Here is a 24246-nt window from a genome sequence, read left to right on the forward strand (position 1 = left end):
TTATGGGGCAAGGCTCTTGCTTGAGTAAAGCAGAGGGAAAAGTAAAGGGGACTTGGTCGTGCACCTTAGGTACCAGCATGGCCACAGGAAGTAGAGCACCAATCGGGGTCTTGGAGTCACTGACTCTAGGACTTGACTTTTGAACAGCAATTCTGAACCCGCCCTGGGCCAGAGGAGAGCCCACTGCCCTGGAAGGTGAGCCCCAGGCCAGGCAGCATTCACTACAAGCTGACCTAGGAGCTGCTGAGCCCTAAGAGAACATCAGAGGGAGTCCGGCGGTGTTCCTTGTGGCGTGGCTATGGGCTATGGGGTGACCACGGCCTTTGGAAAGAGCAGGGAAGAGTGGGAAGGACTATGCCTTGTGGTCTGAGTGCCAGCTCAGCCACAATACAATAGAACACCAGGTAGGCTTCTAAGGTTTTTGACTCCAGTCCCTGACTCCTGGATGGCACTTCTGGACCCACCTAGGGCCTGGGGGACTTTGCCACCTGCTGATATTAGAGCCCCAGGTTCTTGAGCAAACATAGGCAGCAGCCAGGCAGTGGTTACAGAAAGCCTTGTGGGAGAACCAGTACTGTGCTGGTTTCAGGTCTAACCCACAGCAGTCAAAGTGGTTGTGGCCACAATGGTGTTTGTGTCACCTTTCTACAGCTCCAGGCAGCCCAGCACAGAGAGACTCTGTGTTTGGGAGAAATTAAGGGAAGAGAGCAAGAGTCTGTGCCTTGTAACTCAAAGAATTCTCCTGGATCTTGTCCAAGACCATCAATGCGGTACCTCTAAGAGTTTGCAAGAAGCGTCACGTTACTGGGCTTGGGGTATCCTCTAAAGCAGATACTGCTTCGATCACCACATCCGAGTTCTTTCAAATATCCAGAAAGCCTTCCCAAAAAGAATGGCTACAAATAAGCCCAGACAGTGACGACTACCACAAATACGTAACCCTCCAATGCCTAGACACTGAAGAACATCTATTGGCATCAACACCCCATCCAGGAAAACATGACCTCACCAGATGAACTAAATAAGGCACCAGGGACCAATCTTGGAGAAATAGAGGGATGTGACCTTTCAGGCAGAGAAAAATAGCCGTGTTGAGGAAACTCAAAAGAAATTCAAGATAACACAAAGATGGAATTCAGAATGCTTTCAGAAGTATTTAACAAAGAAATTGAAATAATTAAAAAGAAAGACAGTTAAACTTCTCCGCTGACATGTTTCCAGATTCAAGGTCTATAAGCCACTTTTTTCAATGCTTGTCTGAAGCAGAAAGTTGATTTCAGGATATTAGCAAATAAAAATATAGTGAGGCCAACAATCTTAAGGATGCTTCACAAAAAATGGTGAAAAAATTTTCTTGAAATAGTGAACAAAAAATAAAAGCCTTTCCATTTGTGGAGCTGCTTCAGTAAAACTGCAACTTCTCCGTCAATTTAATTTTTTTGTTTTGTTTTGTTTGAGACAGAGTCTCGCTCTATCGCCCAGGCTGGAGTGCAGTGGCACGATCTCCGCTCACTGCAAGCTCCGCCCCCCCAATTCATGTCATTCTCCTGCCTCAGCCTCCTGAGTAGCTGGGACTAGAGGGACCCGCCACTGCGCCTGGCTAATGTTTTTTGTACTTTTAGTAGAGACGGGGTTTCACCGTGTTAGCCAGAGTGGTCTCGATCTCCTGACCTCGTGATCCACCCGCCTTGGCCTCCCAAAGTGCTGGGCAATTAAAACTTTTAATCCAGGCAATAGAGAAAAGTCCATCCTTTGATCTCATTCTTCTGCTAGCTGTGGCTCCATTTCTTTGCTTCCTCTTGGTGTTATTAATAAATCGTCAAAAACAACAGGTGTTGGCATGGATGCAGAGGAAAGGGAATGCTTGTACACTGTTTGTGGGAAGGTAGATTGGTTCTACCTTTATGAAAATCAGTGTATAGATATCTCAAGGAATTAAACATAGAGTTCGCCTTCGACCCAACAATCTCGCTACTGGGTACCTACCCAAAGGAAAAGAAACACCTGCACTCTTATGTTTATTTTTATTTACTTTTTAAAAAAATTTTATTTATTTATTTATTTTTTGAGTTTTGCTTTTGTTGCCCAGGCTGGAGTGCAATGGCGCGATCTCGGCTCACTGCAACCTCTGCCTCCCAGGTTCAAGCGATTCTCCTGCCTCAGCCTCCCGAGTCGAGTAGCTTGGATTACTGGTGCATGCCACCACGTCCAGCTAATTTCTCTATTTTTAGTAGAGACAGTGTTTCGCCTTGTTGGCCCAACTAGTCTCGAACTCTTGACCTCAGATGATCCACCTGTCTCAGCCTCCCAAAGTACTAGGATTACAGGCACGAGCCACAGCGCCCAGCCTGCTCTCCTATGTTTATTCCAGCACTAGTCACAATAGAAAATTCATGGAACCAATCTAAGTGTACATTAACAGTTGACTGGATAAAGAAAATATGCTACATATGGCCAGGCATAGTGGCTCACACCTGTAATCCCAGGACTTTGGGACGATCACAAGCCAGGCGGCTCACTTGAGGTCAGGAGTTCGAGACCAGCTTGGCCAACATGGTGAAACCCCGACTCTACAAAAAATATAAAAATTAGCTGGGTGTGGTGGCCACCACCTGTAATCCCAGCTTCTTAGGAAGCTGAGGCAGGAGAATCACTTGAACCCAAGAGGCAGAGGTTGCAGTGAGCCGAGATCGTGCCACTGCACTCCAGCCTGGGCAACAGAGTGAAGCGCTATCTCAAAAAAAAAAAAAAAAAAAAAAAAAAGAGAAATAAAGAAAAAAGAAAAGAAAACATGCTTCATATACACTGTGGAATACTATGTAGCCATAAAAAAAATAAAATCATGTCCTTTACAGCAACGTAGATGAAGCTGAAGGCTATTATCCTAAGAGAGCTAACTCAGAAGCAGAAAATCAAATTCTGCAGGTTCTCACTTAAAATGAGGGGTAAACGATGGGTACACATGGACATAAAAATGGAAATAATAAACACTGGAGACTCCAAAAAAAAAAAAAAGGCAGAGAGAGGTGGGAGTAACGACTGAACGATTACCTATTGAACACAGTGTTCAGTTTTTGAGTGACGGGCACGCTAGAAGCCCAGTCCCTAACATTGTGCAATACACCAATGTAACAAACATGCACAGGTGCCCCCTAAATCTAAAATTTTTGAAAAAAGAAATCTTGAGTATCTTTGTAAAGGATTTAAAGGATAAAATAAAGAACAGCCATGCAAGCTTTCATATAATAGATGAAAAAATTATATTGATGACTTAATATGAAAAAGAGAACTGCATAGTCTTACTTTCTTCTAATTTCTTCACTCATTTCTCCTTAAACTGAGTCTGAAATGGCCTTCTCTCCTTCCACCTCATAGAAATGATTCTGTAAAAGTCATTAATGGCCTGCATATTGCTAAACACAATGGTCAGTTATCAGGTCTCATCTTACTTAACCTGCCAGTTGATTATTTCTTCCTGCTTGATAAACTTTCTTCACTTAGCCACCAGGACACGGAACTCTCATGGTTTCTTCTCATCTCGCTGTTTGCTCCATCTCGATGTCCTTTACTGCTTCCTCCTTTCCTCTTGACTTCTTTATCTTGGGTTGACCCAATGCTGCTTCCCTTCTGTTTTTCAGCTGTACTTACTCCCTTAGTGATCTCAGCCTCTCACGTTTTAAATGTTATCTATCTGTTACAAGCTCCAAATTTATATCCCCAATCCAGACCTCTGTACCGAACTCTAAACTCATGTGTTCAACTCCCTGCACTTGGACCTACAACAGGCATCTCAAACTCAAGATTCCCAAAACTGAGCTCCTGATATTCTTCCCCTTTAAACATGCTCCATCCACAGTTTGCCAATCTTAATTTATGACTTCCTCACCAGCTCAGTGTCTTGGGCCAAAATCCCTGGTCATTCTTGATTCTTCTCTTTTCATGACCTCCCACATCTAATTCACCAGGAAATACAGTTTGCTCTTCCCGTAAAACATATAAATATTCTAGCCAATTCTACCAGCTCTACTTCCACCAATCTGATCTGAGTTACCATTTTCACTGGAGGATTACTGTCATAGCCTTACAAATAGTCTTTCTTCTTCTGTCCATGCCTATCCTTAGTCCATTCCGTACACAGCAGCAAGGGGGATCCTTTTAAAATATAAGCATGATCATATCTGTCCTCTGTCCATGGCTCCCATCTTTCACTTAGAGTCAAAGTCCTTACAATGGTCCATAAGTTTCTCTGTGATCTATTTTTCTATGTTCTGTTCAATTTCATCTCACACCTCTTTCCCCCTCTACTCTACATGCAGTGGCCTCCTTGTTGCTCCTTAAAACTTCTATTGACACTTCCTCATAATGGTCCTTATCAGTAGCTAATATCCCTGTCTGAAACCTTTTTCTCCAAGGCTCACTGATTGTTTCCCTGAGTCATTTGATAAAGATCAAGGCAAATCCTACATCTCCCTCTGAGTGAGGAGGTCATCTGGACACGAATCACTGAACACATGTAACAGTGAAACAGCAGAGGAACCACCAAAACAAACTCCACTTTTGTTTAAGAGACTTTTACCCATTCCTGCATGTAAGTTAAGATAATTGTAAAGCACTGAGATAAAACATAAAAGCAACCATGTAGTTTTTAAGTGAACTGTGCAAGGAAAGGGGAGATGTGGAAACAACTATGTTTTCCTAAAGATTTATAGGAGCATTGTGACTTGACTAAGGACAAAGAAGTTCCCAATCTTCTCAGAGCCTCGCGTGCACCCATATGTCTGCAATCCTCAGTCACCTCTTGATCCCAACCCCTGAGCATCGTTTCCTCATATCACCCTCCCATAGGAACCCTCCAGCCCACCTGAGAAACTTGAGATGGTCTTTGCAACCCTAGCTTACCACCTCCTTAGGTTGCTGGTTCCCAATAAACCTGCTTCTCCTCCCACCAAGTCTCATCTCTTGACTTTGGCTTTTGAATGCGAGCAACTGAACCTAGATTTGGTTACCACACACTGGCCTACAGTGCAAAAGAGAATGTGTATATGTTTGTCCATGAGAATAGCTGGATTTGCATAATTTTCTGTTTTTATGTATTTTTATCTAAGTTTGGAATTAGTTGTGTATACAGTGTGTGTCTCTGCCCCTGAGTGTGTGTGTCTGGATTCAGATTAATATCTCCTTGTCAGGGGCATGCCTGTGTCTCTTCGCTGAAAGAGGAAACCATGCTCTGTGTCCTGATTCTACCCGGGCATCAATGCAGGAAGCAAAGCCTTGGTTTCACCTAATGATGCATCCATCTCTCCCATATCTCCACCCCTGCTGACTCTCTGTTTCCCTGACTGTGGGTCATATGATGAAGATCACGACAAATTTTATGTCCCCCTCTATGGGAGTAGACCACAGCTTGTGTGTAATGGAAGGTGGAGGGAAAGGGGGAAGTATTAGCATGCCTTGGGACCCACCATAGAGGCAACTCAGACTTCTCCAGTCACCAAAATGAACAGAAGTGGCTGATGTAAGAGCCTGAGAAATACACCAGGCAGGATTTCCTTTCCACACGTGTGTGCCTGTGTGTTGGGGTGGGTGCAAACTGAGAAAAGTAGGTAGATATTTGAGACAGAGAGAGTGAGAAGGACCATGTTTGTTCTCAGGAGGTTACATTTCCTATAGTTATGGCTTTATGGAGAAAGTCGTTTTCCTGTCTCTGCAGAAAGAATCCAGAATTCCAGGTGGATTTCTATGAATATCCCAAAGAAGACGCCACCAGCACATTCCACTTCCTAGTGTACACAAGCAATGTGGTAGTGATGAATAGCATCCAGAAAGGGTTATGGAATGAGAAAAACGTTGCTTTCTCTGGCTCCTTTGTGACAGGGAAGTCATTTGAGCTGTGAGTTTTGGTGCTGGACAATCAGTACCAGGTATGTGGGCCCTAAGGGGTGAGGGGCATGGACCTCAGTGGCTGGGGTGGGGCTGCTGTGGAGGAACTGAGTCCAACTCTGATCTGTTCTCGGTAGGACAATTGGATACCATATCCTACCATGCCCTTTGCTGCACACAAGCCCCAACCACAAAGGCTTACCTGTGGTTCTGGTGCTCTCCTTGTCTTCTCAATAAAACGTGCTCATTCTTGCAGAAAGAGCTGAAACATCAAAACTCTGAACCTTATTGGTCACTGTATCTTTCTCGTTGAGAAAACACAGACCACAGACACATTCCCCACTGGAGTCCTTCATCCCTGAGGGTGGAAGACATGTCTCCCGTGTATGGCAGAGGTCTTGACCCTTAGGAAAACACTGAACACAACTCTTTAAGCGCTATAGTGTGTGGTGTGCAAGTAGAGATTCGGAGGTGAATCCAACACATCTCCTCCTCTCATGGACAGTCAGGAATGTTGAGGGAAAACTACAGGTTCACTGTCATCAGGGTAGACCAGGGATGAGAAGCTCTGGAAGCAAAGAAGTGGGACAATGGAGGATGATTTACTGCAGCCAAGGCTTGGCCAGGTTTCCTGGAGAAGGAGATATTTGAGTTATTTTGCTTTGAGGGAGAATAGAAATTTTACAGGCGATGAAAGAGGAAAGGCATTTGTGGAAAGGGAAGGTGGAGGTCTGAATGTTCTGAGCTCACAAACAATATATCTTCTTCCCCAGGTGTTTGTGAATGGTAAGTCCACCTAAAGGTTTGCCCACTGCCTTTTACCACAGTCTGTGAAAATGGTGCAGGTGAAGGGAGATACTTTCCTGACTTCAGTGGATATATTGTGAGGGGCAGAGAATCTCGCAATAAAAATATCCACCTCATTACACTCTTTTATAATGTGCATAATCACAGCATCTCCCAGAAGGTACCAGGGTATCTCCCAATCCCCACACTTAAGCTAATGATAGTAATATCTTCCTAGTATTAGCCAGGACTTGGCTCTTGCTAATGGAAATTCATCCTGGGTGGGGTGTAGAGAGTGTGACTTTGGAAGCATGCAGGTGGTTAAAATGTCAATGGTTGCCCCTGAAAGAGAGACAGAGTCAAAGCATCTCAGGATATTATGCAGAAGATGGAAGGGCGTTGGGCTATGGAAGGAAGAAATATGGCTTTGGGCATGTGAGTCTCTTTTGAGTTGTTTGTTCATTCAACACGTATTTATTGGCCCCTTACTGTCATATACCTCTACGTACGCCAGACATTCCCATATGACTGGTGTAAGGAGCTGAGAGGACCAGGAAATGATACTATTGGCAAAAGGAACTTGATACTGATGAGTTAGGGATGAAGTTGTTCCTACAGGGGCTCCTGAACTCAGGAGTTAAGTGTCAGACGATCAGGCAGACACGCCTTGAACACTGATGCATGGCTTTCTGGAGGTCTATCTCCCCTCCCTCCACTCAGGACCACTCAGTGTGCACCCAAAAGCTTTCAGGGATCACGAAGTGTGTTCCAGGAGACTGGGCTTAGACCCTTCCAGACCTCTCTAGCCTGAGGTCCTCTGGAGACATACAGAAAAAAACAAAACATGTAGACCTAATCATCCTCCAAGTTCCTGTGGTCCCTGAGTTTCCACAAACTCCCAGACACTTCATACAAAAAGAACGGTTGCTTTTGTCATCTTTAGGCCCTCAGAGTGTTCTTCCATGATTTTCCTCAGAAAGTTTTGCTTGTGTGTTTTTTGTGTTTTTAGTTGTTGTTTGTTTGTTTTGTGTTTTAGAGATAAGCTCTTCCTCTGTCACCCAGGCTGGCTTGCAGCAGTGTGATCACAGCTCACTGAAGCCTCGAACCCCAGGGCTAAATTGATCCTCCTGCCTCAGCCTCCTTAATAGCTGGTACTACAGGCACATGTCACCATGCCCAGCTAATTTTTTTTTATCTTTGTAGAGACAGAGTCTTGCTATGCTGCCCAGGCTGGAATGCACTGGCATGATCATACCTCACTGCAGACTCAACCTTCTGGGCTCAAGCAATCCTCCTACCTCGGCCCTTGAAAGTGCTGGTATTATAGGAGTGAGCCACTATGTCTGGCTCCCCAAGAGGTTTTGACATTACATATGTGTCTATCTATTACCACAATCATAACCATGAAAAGATGCTGAATCAAAACAAACAAAAATAGTTCAGTTTCCGGAGCAAGACTGGTTCAAACCTCTGCTCTCTTCATTCTTAGCTCTGTGACCTTGTGGAAGCTTCTTAAACTCTCTATGCCTCAGTTTCCTTTTTTGAAAAATACGGATAGTTATTGTATCTACCTCATAAAGTTGTTGTGAGCATCAAGTGAATCGATACATTTTTTTTAAAGATGCTGAATCACCAGGGAAATGCAAATCAAAACCACAGTGGCATATGACCTCACATCTGTTAGCATGGCTATTTTCAAAAGAACAAAAGATAACAAGTGTGGGCAATGATGTGAAGAAACTGGAGGCCTTGTGCACTGTGGGTAGGAATGCAAAATGGTGCAGCCACTACAGAAAACAGTACGGAACTTTCGCAAAGAATTACAAATAGAACTACCATGTGACCCAGGAATCCCACTCCTGGGTATATAGCCAAAGAAGTTGAAATCGGGTTTTCAAAAAGATATTAGCATCCCATTGTTCATTGCAGCACTATTCACAATGGCCAAAATATGGAAATAACTGAAATGACTATAGACAGATGATTCAATAAAGAATATGTGGTGTATACAAACAATGAAAAATTATTCAGCCTGTAGAAAGCAGGGGATCCTGCAATATGCAACCACATGGATGAACCTTAAAGACATTATGCTAAGCAAATAAGCCAGTCACAGAAGGACACATACTGCAGGATTCCATTCATATGAGGTGATTGAAATAGTCAAAATTAGAGAAGCAGAGAGTAAAATGGTGGTTACCAGGGGGTAGGGAGGAGGGGTAAATGGGAAATTGTTAACCAGTGGGCATAAAGTTTCACTTACACAAGATGAATGAGTTCTAGAAATTGTCTGTACAACACTGTGCCAATAGTTAACAACACTGTACTGCAAACATAAAAATGTGTTAAGAGGGTAGATGTCATGTAAAGCATTTTTACCACAGTAAAGTAAAATTTCATTAAAGAATACATGTAAATTAGTACAACCACTATGGAGAACAGTTTGGTGATTCCTCAAAAAACTAAAAATGGAAATCCAGCAATCCCACTGCGGGGCGTATATCCAAAAGAAAGGAAATCAGCATGTTGAAGAGATATCTGCACTCCCATGTCTGCTGCAGCACTGTTCACATTAGCCAAGATTTGGAAGCAACCTGAGTGTCCAGCAACAGATGAACGGATAAAGAAAACGTGGTACTTACACACAAGGGAGTACTATTCAGCCATAAAAAAGAATGAGATCCTGCAATTTGTAACAACATAAATGGAAGCGAAGATCATTACACTAAGTGAAATAAACCAGGCACCGAAAGACAACCATCACATGCTGTCACTTGTTTGTGAAATCTAAAACTCCAAAACAATTGAACTCATGAAAATGGTGAGTAGAAGGATGGTCACCAGAGGCTGGGAAGGACAGTAGAGGGCTGAGGATGAGAGATGCAGATGGTTAATGGGTACAAAAAATAGAATGAATGAATAATGCCTAGTGTTTGATAGCACAACAAGGTGGCTATAGTCAATAACTGTACATTTAAAAATAACTAAAAGAGGCCAGGCACGGTGGCTCACTTCTGTAATCCCAGCACTTTGGAAGGCCAAGGTGGGTGGATCACTTGAGGCCAGGAGTTCGAGACTAACCTGGCCAGTATGGTGAAATCCTGTATCTACCAAAAAATACAAAAATTTCACCGGGCGTGGTGTCACATGTCTGTAGTCCCAGCTACTCATTTACATGGTAAAAAAGAGAAAACAAGAAAGAGAGAGACCAGGATTTATATTTATTCAATGTGAGGGAGAGAATGTCAAAGATTATTCCCATCCACGAACAACTAAGTGGAGAGGGTTTCCAGAAATTGGTACAGGGAAAAATGGAGGAGAACCTGATTTGGATTAATAGTGACAGGTGCCTCGAAGAAATGTGAGTAGTGATGTTAAGGCAGAAATTACACGTTAATATATCTGGAGCTCCAGTAGAAAAGGTTGAGGTCTACGGTAGAGTTAAACGAGGCATTTTCAGCATATATCTTATACACGTGCAGATTCGATACGGCCTAAAGGAAACTAACACAGATGTGGACACATGGAGAACCCAAGACCGAGCCCTTCGAAAGTCTGATCCTTAAGAACTGAATAGAAGCATGAGAAGGCTGCAGGAATGAGAAATTCCCTCCCCCACCCCCTGCCCCGCCACAACATCAAATAACAACCATACTTGGAACCCGCAGAATCAGTGTTGGGACTCACAGCAGACAGCAGCATGACAAGGATGCAATGATATTTGCAGCAGGGAACATCTGAGAATACACAAAGGAACTTGTAAAAGCAGAACCCAAAAAATATGTACCCTTAGAAGGTAAAAACCCCACTCTCGAGGCAACTGTTAAGATTGAGACAAAGAAATGGGATGGCACAGAATTGCTGGAAAAGAGGAGAAAGAGCAATATCTTTTAAATTAAACATCATACATCGTTGTAGCAACTGAAAAAGAACTCTTCCTGAAGAAAATTTATTTTCATGTGATAGGAAATTGTCATAGGTGGGCACGGTGGCTGAGGCACTCCCAAAGTGGTGGGATGACAGGTGTGAGCCAATGGGCCCAGCCTATTAGCATGTTTCGAAAGTATACAATGTTATGTTACTGATGATAAGTCTGTGTCCCTTCCTAGTGAGGCAGTTTATATATTGCACAACCTACCACACTACACATACAGCCTCAAAACACTGGCCCAGGCTCTGCCTAACCTTACAACTGACCCATGAGGGTTCATCTGACAACTTCAGGCTCCAGAGGAGCTGAAGAACAGCAAATTGTCGATTGTCTACACACAGAGATTGTTGACGGCTGTTGTGATTACTCAGTTCTTGTCTTCTTAGTTTAAAAGAATTTAAACAAGATGCAGAAAAAAAAAAAGGAATGCTTTTATGCTGTTGGTGGGAGTGTAAATTAGTTCAACCATTGTGGAAGACAGTGTGGCAATTCCACAAAGATTTAGAACCAGAAATACCATTTGACCCAGCAATCCCATTGCTGGGTATATACCCAAAAGAATATAAATTATTCTTATCATAAAGATACGTGCACACTTATGTTCACTGCAACACTATTCACAATAGCAAAGGCATGGAATCAACCCAAATGCCCATCAATGATAGACTGGATAAAGAAAATGTGGTACATATACACCATGGAATACTATGCCACCATAAAAAGGAGTGAGATCATGTCCTTTGCAGGGACAGGCATGGAGGTGGAAGCCGTTACCCTCAGCAAAGTAATGCAGGAACAGAAAACCAAACACTGCATGTTATCAGTTATAAGTGGGAGGTAAATGATGAGAACACATGGACACAGGGGAAGGAACAGCACACACTGGAACCTGTCAGGGGGGCAGGGGAAGGGAGAGCATCAGGAAGAATAGCTAATGAATGCTGGGCTTAATACCTAGGCAATGGGATGATCTGTGCAGCAAACCGCCATGGCACACATTTACCTATGTAACAAACCTGCACTTCCTGCACATGCACCCCGGAACTTAAAATAAAAGTTGATTTAAGAAAAAAGAATTTAAACAAGAGACGCACAGCAAAAGAGATGCAGCATAGAGTAATTTATTGCAAAAGAAAAGAATACTTTGAAAGTTAAGTGCAGAATAGACAGTACACCCTAAGAGAGAGAGAGATCAGAGGGGGCTATTCATGAGGATGAGACAGCGTTGGGTACTGCTGGAGAAACCTCGTTTCTGGGAGGCTTACATGATTATGCATAAGGAGGTGGGAAAAGATGTTACTAATAAGCATGTTCTGGGTGGTCCTCTGGGTGCACATGCACAGTAGCTGTACATGTTTGTTCATACATCACGTGTCTCATTAGCATCTTACATCTCCACCCAGAGATGTGTTTTTTACTATTGTAATGATCAACAGGTCTGCTTGAGGACAGGCAAAATAAAAATGCACATTCTCTCTAGGAAGGAAATCCTCTACTGAAGAGAGCTTTGCTTGAATGAGCTCTATTACAACGTGAATACTGAGGCTTACTGTGTTGATTGTATGGCCACCAAGGTTGCTGCATCCCAAGAACATGGTCACTTCCTTGACTACCTGTCTTGCCTCAAGATTATCACATGGATTTTCTCAAGCAAATAGTATTTATGGGACTAGGACTAGGATGTGGACGTCAGAAGACATTCAGGAAGTATTTGGAAAAATTTTCTCCTAATTTCTACAGACACATCGACTGTGCTAGATGCTTTGGGGTCAATAAAGACCCATGTATCTCTTGGTCATCTGAGCAGGGTTAAATTAGGAAATCAGGACTGGCTTTTCAGGTAAAAGAAGTGGGCACTTACAGCTTGATTGGACTTCCCAGGTGCCCATTTAATTATTGTAATAAAAGCTCAGCTTCATTCACTCCCTCATTTAATGCCTCAGCTCAAAAGATGAATATCTAAGGTATGGCAATGCTGTGCAATAAACAGAATGCTTGTGTCCCCCCAAATTTATGTTGAAATCACAACCCCACCCCCACACAACGTCATGGCATTAAGTGGTAGGGTCTTAGGGTGGTGATTATCTCATGAGAATGGGGCCCTCATGAAAGGGATTAGTGCCCTTCTAAAATGTACCCCAGGGAGCTCTCTCGCCCTCTCTCTACCATGTGAGGATACTACAAGGAATCAGCAGCCCGCAACTTGGAAGAGACCTTTCAGCAGAACCCAGCCATGCTGGCATCTAGATCTCAGACCTCCAGCCTCCAGAACTGTGAGAAATAAATTTCTGTTGTTTATAAGACATTGAGTCTGTGGTATGACGTTGTAACAACTTGAATTGACAGAGACATAGTCTAAGTAAGAAATAATTATAAGACAACTTTATGCCTTACAGAGGCATCACTGGACAGAAAGTCTGTCCTATTAAATATGGAACACAGTTTCTTTCCCAAAGCTGGAAATGGATGGAGCCTGAAAATGTCGCTGATGCATCCTCTCCCACCGCTAGAGGGAAGCATCCTCAGAATCCGTTTCCAAAGGGCTGGAATTGAGTTTTTAGAGGTCACAGGCCCTACTGGTAAACAAATAAATGCCATGGACTCCTAATTTTTAGAGTATTTTCTCATGTTTACAGGTTCTTCTATATTCAGAATTTTGAAATATCATTCTCAGCAGGAATTGGAACTTACTGAAAAAGAAGGGAGTGAAAGAATTTCTGAGTCAGTAGGAAGCCTGGCCATGCACTGCAGTGTAATGAAAACTGGGACCCCAGGGGGGAAATGAGAGTAAATGCTGTTACTAAAGCGGGGGTCAATTACAAGAGGTCAATCACTACCTTAGGTGAAAGGTTGGTGAGTTTAGCCCATGAGATAATATGTGTGTTTCTCTTTTGGGGTCTCAGCCTCCCAAAGTGCTGGGATTACAGGCCTGAACCACCACACCCAGTCTTTTATGGATTTTTTAAAATCAAGAATTGTCTGGAAAGAACATTTTCATTTCCAGAAAGGGCCAAGTATATGTTATCTTGAGAAGAAGGCAGGTTATATTTGGGAAGAATCAGAATTTAATGTGAGATACAGCAATGAAGTTTCATGTTAGGCAAATCTGAGTCTGATTGTTGAACTATTACATGGACAACATAATGTCACAGTGGGAATCTAGTGAAAACTGGCCCCATATGTCTTGAGAAGCCCCTAGGGGAAGCCAAACACTACATAACCAAAAAAATCAAATTGGGGTTAGGAAAACAGAATTAGTTACCAAGGAAAATAATGTCCCAAGTGTTCTCACCTTTTTCTTCTTAAATTGAAGTTTGAAGCATTTTGCTGCTCAACCCCTAACCGCAAAAGAAAAGCACACATATTATCGCATGGGCTAAACTCACCAACCTTCCACCTAAGGTAGCGATTGTCCTCTTTTAATTACTCCCCGCTTCAGGAGCAGCACTTACCCTTATTTGCCCCTGGAATCCTAGTTTTCATTACACTGCACTACATGGCCAGGCTTCCCACTGGCTCAGAAATTCTTTCACTCCCTTCTTTCTCAGTAAGTTCCAATTCCTGGTGAGAATGATATTTTAAAATTCTGAATATAGAAGAACCCGTAAACATAAGAAAATGCCCTAAAAATTAGGAGTCCATAGCATTTATTTGTTTACCAATAGGGTCTGTGACCTCTAAAAGCGCAATTCCAGTCCTTTGGAAACGGATTCTCAGGATGCTGCCCTCTAGCGGTGGAAGAGGATGCATCAGCGACATTTTGACCAGCCTGGCCAGCAGGGCGAAACCTTTTCTCTACCAAAAATGCAAAAATCAGTTGAGTGTGTCGGCGTGCACCTGTAATCCCAGCTATTCAGGAGGCTGAGGTAGGAGAATCGCTTGAACCTAGAGGCGGAAATTTGCGGTGAGCAGAGATCACGCCACTCTGCACTCCAGCCTTCGCGACAGAGTAAGACTTCCCTCAAAAAAAAAAAAAAAAAAAAAAAGGGCCGGGCGCGGTGGCTAAAGCCTGTAATCCCAGCACTTTGGGAGGCCGACACGGGTGGATCAGGAGATCGAGACCATCCTGGCTAACACGATGAAACCCCGTCTCTACTAAAAAATACAAAAAACTAACCGGGCGAGGTGGCAGGCGCCTGTAGTCCCAGCTACTCGGGAGGCTGAGCCAGGAGAATGGCGTAAACCCGGGAGGTGGAGCTTGCAGTGAGCTGAGATCCGGCCACTGCACTCCAGCCTGGGCGACAGAGCGGGACTCCGTCTCAAAAAAAAAAAAGAGAGAGATGTGGAATGCATGTTTACAACAGTACAATTTGAAATTGCAAAGATACGGAACCAACCTATGCGTCCGTTGACCAACGAGTGAATAAAGATAATGTGGTAGATATGCACCATCGAATGCTACTCAGCCATAAAAAGGAACGAAATCATGTTTTTTGCAGCAACTTGGATAGAGCTGGAGGCCATTATTCTAAGTGAAATAACTCAGGAACGGAAAACCAAATATTGCAAGTTCTCGCTTATAAGCAGGAGCTAAGCTATGGGGTACATAGCTAAGGCATACATAGTGATACAATGGACTTTGGGATCTCAGGGGATGGGGAAGGTGGGAGAGGGGTGAGGCATAAAAGACTACGTATAGGGCTGTTGTGGGGGTGGTTCACGCCTGCAATCCCAGCACTGGGAGGCCGAGGCAGTCAGGTCACCTGAGGTCAGCAGTTCGAGACCAGCTTAGCTAACATGTGAAACCCAATCTATACTTAAAAAAAAAACAAAAACAAAAATTAGCCGGGCGTGGTGGTGGGCGCCTGTAGTCCTAGCTACTCGGGAGACTGAGGCAGGAGAATCACTTACTGTGAGGCAGAGGTCACAGTAAGCTGAGATCGCGCCACTGCACTTCAGCCTGGGCAAAGGAGCAAGACTCCGTCTCAAAAAAAAAAAAAAAGACTGCAAAGACTATATATTGAGTACAGTGTACACTGCTTGAGTGATGGGCGCACTAAAATCTCAGAATTCACCACTAAAGATTTCATCTATGTAACCAAAAACCATGTGTACCCCCAAAACTATTGAAATTTAGAAAACATTCTAAAAATCAATAAAATAAAATACCCGTAAGACATGTGATGTATGTACTCATATGTACAGCAATAGCACATGCGCATCTAGGAGACCACCCACAGCATGCTTAACAACAATACCCCTTTCCACGTCCTCGTGAATAATCATGGCAGACTCCCACAAAGGGAGTTTCCCAGCGCCAGTCGCCAGTCTGGGCTGTCTCATTCTCAAGCTGCCAACTCTGACCCAGCTTTCAGAGTGCACTTTCGCTCTGCAGTAAACTCCTTTGCCTACTTTTACTCTGCACCCGGCTCTCAAATTCTTTTGTGCGGTGAAGTCAAGAACCTGAACTGACCAGCAGACAACAGTAGCAGCATCAGGCCTCACAAGTTAAAGGGCTCAGACCCATATGATTGCCGCCACTTCAGGTGCCAGTCACAAGGTCTCAACTGCCACCTGCACTTCTGACCAACTGGCTATAAGTTGGGGAGTTCCCACAACCCTCTCCAAAGGTTGAATAATTTGCTAAAATGGTTGCGGAACTCAGAAAACACTACTTAGATTTGTTGGTTTATTATAAAGGATACGACTTAGGACAGCCAAATGAAAGAGATGTATAGAGCAAGAAATGGGGAGGCGGGAGTGGATGGTGCAGAACTCTCAGGCCCTGAGTGTGCCATGCTCCCAGCACTTTAAAGTATTAGCTCACCTGGAAACTCACTGACAGGTTTTATTCCTTAGGCATAATTGATTAAATCATTGATCTGAGTGATTAGCTCAATCTACAGTCCCACTTGCCTCCCTGGAGGTCGGGGTGGAGCTAAAAATTCCAACCCTCTAATCATGTCTTGGTCTTTCCAGTGACCAACCCTCATCCTGAAGCTACCTAGGGGCCCCCAGCCACTATTTATCTCATTCGCATGCAAAAGACACTCCTTACTCTGGAGAATCCAAGCATTTTGGAGTTGTGTGCCAAGAACCTAGACAAAGACCAAATCTTTATTTTTTATTTTGTCACAACAGGCAATATAGTTTTCTGGTTAACAGCCCAGGCTCTGGAGACACACTGCCTGGGTGCAGTTCCAGGTCATCTTCTGCAATGTGCCCTTAGCAAGTTATTTCCTCACATATCCGTGCTAATTCCTTGTCTGTAAAATGGGGATAATACCAACTACCTCTTAGTTATGTTATGAAATTAAGTAAGTTGATTTTTTATTCTTTAAAAAAGACCATGTACATGTCTTTTGTTAATAAAATAAATTGAATGTCATTAATTGTTTTCTTGTCCAGATTAGAATTTCGTATCTGAGCTTTATCCACCCTCTTCTCTCCATGATGCTGAATTTTACAACCTATGCAACGGACATAACTACAGGAAACCCAGAGAAAGGGTAGGTCTGCTCTAACCTCAGCTGCTGATGGCCTCTTGGTGGATTGTCTTAGCTGATGCCTTTACTCTGGAAGATGGCACAGTTTCTCATTCAGTTCCCAGGAAAGGAAGACCCAATAGAATTGTATTCATCCTCTCGCCCTTGACGGCTAGAGCCTGAAAATGCCTCTGACGCATATAACCTCGTTCCTAAAGGGTCTCGTTTTGAGTATGCATGAAAGCTCAAAGCTATTCTTTGTGGGCCAATGATGGATATAAAAACCCCTCAAACGTATTCTCAGATCCATAGGAAATTTGAGCAAATCCTTATGTCCTGATATTTTCTAAATACAATGTACTGCATTCCTTTTGACTTCCCCAAGCCCAAACATTCCAGAGAATTCTACAGAAATTCTATTTTCAATCTGAATTTGGGGGCCTGCCCATGAGACTTTCTCTCAAATTACCCTCTATTTTGCCCAGAAATCCCTTATATTTCATGTCCCTGGGACTCTGTTCAAGGGGAGAAGGAAGAAAGTCCTCCTTACTGTTTCTCACGCCTTCCTGAGCTCTGTGTCCTGCAGCTGTAGTGCATGCTATTAACTTTCCTCCCAGATCTTCTTACCCATCAGGGCACTAATCCCTCAGATGCTGTTGGGAGATGCTGGCTCCCCCTACTCTGGAGAATTGTCCTTGGTCAAACAGAAGTCACTTCACTTCACTTCAGAGGTGAAGCTCCCTCTCCCTTCCCCCAACTTGTTGTGGAACCCCAAAACTTAGGTTCACATTCCCAACGTGCAGTCAGCCAAACACTGACACTTCAGCGCTCAGGAGTAGAGAAAGGATTGTCCCATTTGGCCAAAGTGAGAGGGCAGGAGACAAAGTCTCTCAGATCTGACCTGCCTGTGAACATAACGGGGCTTTTATGAGGAAGTGTGGGAGGCGAGATCCCCTAATAATCAAAACTGATTGCAACTTTGGGCCTGGTCAAACTTCTGGATGCCATCAAGGAGGTCTGTGCGACCTAAGAATCAGGTTCTTTTTTGTTTGTTTTTGAGACAGGATCTCGTTTTGTTGTCCAGGCTGGAGTGCAGTGGCATGATCATAGCTCACTGTATTCTTGAACTCTTGGGTTCAAGTGATCGTCTCGCCTCTGCCTCCCAAATAGCTAGGACTAGAGGCGTGCACCACCATGCCCAGTGAATTTTTTTTTTTTTTTTGAGACAGAGTCTCACTCTGTAGCCCAGGCTAGAGTGCAGTAGCATGATCTCGGGTCACTGCAACCTCTGTCTTCCAGGTCCCAGTTCAACCAATTCTCCCGCCTCAGTCTCCTGAGTAGCTGGGATTGCAGGCACGTGCCACCACGCCCAGCTAATTTTTTTGTATTTTTAGTAGAGACGGGGTTTCACCATGTTGGCCAGGCTGGTCTCGATTTCCTGACCTTATGATCCATCCACCTCGGCATCCCAAAGTGCTGGGATTACAGACGTGAGCCACCGTGCCTGGCACCCAGCTAATTTTAAAAACATTTTGTAGAGACAGGATCTCACCATGTTGACCAGGCTGGTCTCAAACTCCTGGGCTCAAGTGATCCTCCTGCTTTGGCCTCCCAGAGTGCTGGGATTGCAGGCATGAACCACCATACCCAGCCCCATGGACCACTGTTCTTTGAAAGAACAAGTTCATTAACCCTGAGGGTAGCCCCAGGAGTTAGGATATGAAGTTAGCCAATTACTGGTGACTCCCTCTGCCAAAATGACTATGTGAAAGCCAGCATGCATGGAGGAAGACAGGAAAATAAGGAAAACAAATCTCTCACAATGGTCATAATGCAGGCTCGGTTACAAACCCAGAAGGCAGAATGCAGTCAATGACTTGGTGACATGGGGGTACAAAAGACCACCCCCTAACCTCAAAGAGCCACTCTGAGGTGCAGTTTACCCTCCAGTACTTCTCCCTGGAATTAGACTAAGCTACATCCAGCTGAGACCACATTCCAGCTCAACTCCCTTTGCTGTATTTCAGTTTTCTCACTTCTCTATTTCTAGAAGCTCTCTTTCAATAAATGACTTGAACAAGAATCCCTGTCTCAGGCTGTGCTTCAGGATTCTAAACTGTGACACCATCTCTTCAAGGGAGAACATTTATCTTGTTGGTCTCAGTCCAGAAGGAAACCTTGTTATTCCAGGCCACCTCTATTGCAAATCCCTTCAGTCTCTCACCCAGGGCATTGCTTTTGAATTTCAATGTTAAATCAGATATTGTATCTTTCTTCAATATTCCGTATAGGAAGGTTCACAGGGAAGAAACTCATACAGATCATTTGATAACATTGTCAAGCAAAAGTTGTAGAAGGCCAGTGTTTTGGACTGAGCTCCTATACTAGACCCAACAGACCAGACCAAACCAAAATAGAGTCACTCGTGCTAAATGTCACATTATCCAACTGAAACTTTAAGATGGCAGAAAAATCCCCAGATCAGTTTTTCCTGACAATAGGAGATCCCACCTTACCTGAGTCAGTGTAAGAAGGAAGTCGCCTATGCTTTAACCCTTATTTTAAAAGTAACCGGAAGTAATCTGACGTGAACCAATCAGCTTTTTTTCCTATTTTTCTGTTTCCTTTTTCCCACCTTACAAAATTCACTGTTCTGCCACTGGCCAGTGGGAGCTCTCATTGTATTTCATAGAATGAAGGATTTGCCATTCATGAATTATGAATAAAAGTCAATTAGATCTTTAGCTAAATGTGCTGTAATTTTGTCTTTCAATGTGATTTGCCTTAAATTGATACTTCTCATACTTATTTCCATCCTCATACAACGTCTTATCATATCTTATCCTAAAGTATCTTATCCTAAAGTATAATGAATACCGCAGACTGGACAATTTATAATGAAAAGAAACTTACTCCTTACAGTTATGGAGGCTGGGAAGTACAAGGTCAAGGGGCTTACCTTATGGGGAGGGCCTTCTTGCTGCATCTTCTGCCCATGGTAGAAGGCAGAAGGAACAGAAGGAAGGAAAGAGAGAAAGAGACAGAGAGAGAGACAGAGAGACACTCGCTGTTATAACAAACTCACTTCCGAGATCCTGAGATAATGACATTAATCCAGTCAAGCCTGCAGAGCTCTTATGACCTAATCACCTTTGATTAGACCCCGTCTCCCAACACTGTTGCATTAGGGATTAACTTTTCAACATATGAACTTTGGAGAACATCTTCAAAGCATAACAAGAAGCGAAAACTAGTTTATTTTTTAAATACATGTTGATGCACATAGCACACATCTGGACACCAGGCAACATTTTTCTAAGGAGCTTCCTACTCATCAATTCTTCTCTACCCCACCCATGACAAACATATTGCCACTTTCTATAAATGGCATTAATAGGAGTGTGAATTATGAGTGTAGAGGTAACTGGCAATTCTAAATGGAAAGACCATGACACACATCAATAAGAACAAGACAGAACAACAACGTGGCTTAACAGGATGCCATGACTTTATAAACCTGTAGTAATTTAAGGCACATGAGATATACAAGTCTTAAGCTCAGAAGAGAGGCTGATAATAATTACACCACTACAGTTAAAGACCGCAAACTTTAGCCGGGTGCGAGGGCTCACACCTGTAATCCCAGCAATTTGGGAGGCCAAGGCGGGCAGATCATGAGGTCAGGGGTTCGAGACCATCCTGGCCAATATGGTGAAACCCTGTCTCTACTAAAAATACAAAAATTAACTAGGCGTGGTGAAGGGCGCCTGTAGTCCCAGCTACTGGTCAGGCTGAGGCAGAGGAATCACTTGAACCCAGGAGATGGAGATTGCAGTGAGCTGAGATCACGTCACTGCACTCCAGCCTGGGCAACAGAGCAAGACTCCGTCTCAAAAAACAAACAAACAAACAAACAAACAAACTTTGGCGTCAGGCTGGCTGGATTCAAAGCCTGATTTTGCCACTTGTTAGCCCATGAATAGTAACAAGAAGATGCTTAAATTATCTGTGCTTTAAAATTTTCATCTGTAAACTAGAGATAATATTAGGACTTGCATGACAAGGTTTCTGTGAAGATCAAAAGAAATAATATATGAAAAGAACTTTAGCCTTAGAACTGTGCCTTACACAAAGTAAACACCCAGTAAATATTAACTCTTATTATAGAAGAGGGTGTGTTATCTCCTCAACTAGATAAAATAATCATAGAATGATGGTTTCAGAGTTTTGAGGCCGTTGAATGCAATTAGATTTTACAAATCTAATCAGTACAAGTAGATTTGTGAAAAGAAATCTGGAATGCCTGCTAAATTTTTATTGAAGACAGTTATTGTGTCTGCATATTTAATGATGCATAATATATGCAAAATACATGCATATTTAATGCTCAAAAGATATCTGCTTCTAGAGTGGATTAACGTTTCAGACAGTGAGACGTGGGGGTCTATTGTTTTAATCTAAACAGGGATTAAGTTGATTAGATTCAGAGTTTGGTTGATTCAAGTGCTGACTGGTACACCTATTCCTATAGGGCACAGTCCTTTCAGAGCTCCAACTAAAAGTTTAACACGGAAGCTAAGCTATGAGGATGCAAAAGGATAAGGATGATACAATGGGCTTTGGCGACTTGGGGGAAAAGGCAGGAGGAGGGTGAGGGATAAAAGACTATACATTGGGTACGGCGTACACTGCTCCAGTGACGGGTGCACCAAAATCTCAGAAATCACCACTAAAGAACTTATTCATGTAAACAAAAACCACCCGTTCCCCAAAAAACTTTTGAAATAAATTTTTAGAAATAAATAAATAGACCAGGCACAGTGGCTCACACTTGTAATCCCAGCACTTTGGGAGGTTGAGGTGGGTGGATCACCTGAGGTCAGGAGTTGGCTACCAGCCTGGCCAACATGGTGAAACCCCGTCTCTACTAAAAATACAAAAAACTAGCCGGGCATCGTGGCAGACACCTGTAATCCCAGCTACTTGGGGGACTGAGGCAGGAGAATCTCTTGAACCTGGGAGGTGGAGGTTGCACTGAGCCAAGATCAGGCCACTTCACTCCAGTCTGGGTGAAAGAGCGAAACTCCACCTCAAAAAAATTTTTTTAATTAATTAAATAAATACACACATACATAGACTTTGAATAATTGTTATCCAAAAATAAAATAAAACAAAATAAAAAGGATTTCCCTTTGAGGGAGCTGTCTATGAAAGGAAACATTTTAATATAAGTGATCACAAAAAGAGAAAGCACCCTCTTATTTCATATATTATTTTTTCTATTTGTTAAATATTATATTTTTGTGCTACTCTCCTAAACTATAAACCTACCAGCTCTAACTTAGTATTCTTCTCCAAGACAAAGGGTATCATTTGTAAGGAATGACAAAATCTATAGGGAATGCTAAAATGATAAATTTAATACATCAGTGTGACTTAGGTAAAGTAAAATCTTCCAGAGTCTCAAACTTTGCGTGTTATTTTCTGGTAGCTCCTGAAAGCAGTCTGAGAAGAATAAAACAGAAAAGACAAAGAATTGTTTAAAAACAAAACCTCAAAGTAATAATAATAAATAAAAGCCTAACATTCCCTCCCACTTGGCAGGCACCAACCTACCATTTCTGTACACTCAGCTCCCCAAGACTGACAGAAGTTCTACTCTGCCATCACTTAAAAGTTAGCATCTAATTTACAGTACTGTTTAAATTTCCTCATTTGTCCAAAAGCATGTCCGTTATAGCTGTTTTAAAATCCATCATCCAATCAGATTTCATACATTTCATTGCTATGCTTCTTTAGTCTCTTTTGTCACCATGCTTATAGACTCAGGGTGAGGCGGGAGGCTTGCTTGAGCCCAGGAGGTGAAAGCTGCAGTGAGCTGATATGGTGCCACTGCACTCCAGCATGGGCAACAGAGTGAGACCCTGTCTCAAAAAAAAAAAATCACTCTGTATTCTATAAATATAGTATGTACAATTATTCCATGTCAATTAAAAATAAAAGAGAAAAAAAGAGTCTTTACTGTATGATTCATGTATATGAAGTTCAAAAGCAGGTATTACTGATCTGCGATGACATAGTCAGGCAAGTTAGTACCATTGCGTAGGCAGAGATGGAAAGAAGCTTGTGGGATGCTGGAAATATTCTGTTTCTGGATCTGGATGCTGGCTACCTGGGGATGGAAAATCGCTGACATTACACTAACCACTCGTGAACTTTTCTGTATGTACATGAAACTTAGAATAAGAAAACGGAATTGCGGTTCACATGCTAGGCATGCCCGGAGCAGGCTAGTGGACAGCATCCTGTACCACCGTGTCCCATCTAAAGTGATAATATAATTCACATATGTAGAAACATGTTCCTAATACTTCAGTGCATGCCAAAATAGGCAAACACTTGATTTACATTCAAAATCTCGCAGTAGCAAGGTCAACTACAGCCACTTTCCCCCAGGGAGAGTCCAATATTTTATTCATGTCTCCTAAACTCTTATAATGAGCAACTACCATGGGCCAGGTCCTGTGCAGGGCTCTGAGGATCACAGGGTAAGACCCACATCCTCCCTCATGGAGACCAACATTCCCAGAAAACCCACGCAAATAAACATAGTAAGGTATGGTGACGTTCAGGGAGCTCTGCAGCACCACACAGAAGTTCTGACCTGGCCTGGGGGGGATCAGAGAAGCCTTTGATGAGAAAGTAGCAAATGAGGCCCCTGAAAGTAAGGGGAGGGTGTGCTCAAAGCAGATACAACAGCAAGAGAAGATCTTGAGAAACTGTAACTGCAAACTATTTTCAGCCTCATGCCTCAGTGGAACCTGCCTGTCAGGTGGGCACCTGGAATCTCATGCAACTTTCTCAAGGTGAGGCTATTTTTTTCTTTCATTTCTCAAGTAGCTTGTGGTAAGAAAAGTGAACTGAGGCTGGGTGCAGTGGCTCATTCCTATAGTCCCAGCTGCTTGGGATGCTGAGGCGAGAGGATCGCTTGAGCCTGGGAGGCTGAGATTGCACCACTGCACTCCAGCCTGGATGGTAGAGAGAGACCCCATCTCAAAAAAAAAAAAAAAAAGAGAGAGAGAAAAGAAAAGTGAACTGAGTGTTCTGGGTCTCCCAAGGGCCCTTGAATGGCCTTGTCCTTCACTTGGAATAAAATTCAAACTTCTTCGCCTTGCTCTGACCTTGGTTGGCCTTTCCAGTTTGAGCTTTTCCCGATATTCCTCT

At 43.1% G+C, this 24246-nt stretch overlaps 2 protein-coding genes across 2 annotated transcripts in view; one reads left to right on the plus strand and one right to left on the minus strand.

Moving 5' to 3' along the window:
• The window catches only part of LOC126942104 (glycine cleavage system H protein, mitochondrial-like), a 290077-nt gene that overhangs the window by 176205 nt on the left and 89626 nt on the right, over positions 1 to 24246 (minus strand). The window lies entirely within an intron of this gene.
• The window catches only part of PSMC4 (proteasome 26S subunit, ATPase 4), a 227474-nt gene continuing 226924 nt past the window's right edge, over positions 23697 to 24246 (plus strand). The window contains exon 1 of the mRNA XM_050769207.1: positions 23697 to 23700. The gene's annotated coding sequence lies outside the window, so the exon portion shown is untranslated. The remainder of the gene's footprint in view (positions 23701 to 24246) is intronic.

Source organism: Macaca thibetana, chromosome 19 (genome assembly GCF_024542745.1).
Source record: "Macaca thibetana thibetana isolate TM-01 chromosome 19, ASM2454274v1, whole genome shotgun sequence".
Taxonomy (NCBI): Eukaryota; Metazoa; Chordata; class Mammalia; order Primates; family Cercopithecidae; genus Macaca; species Macaca thibetana.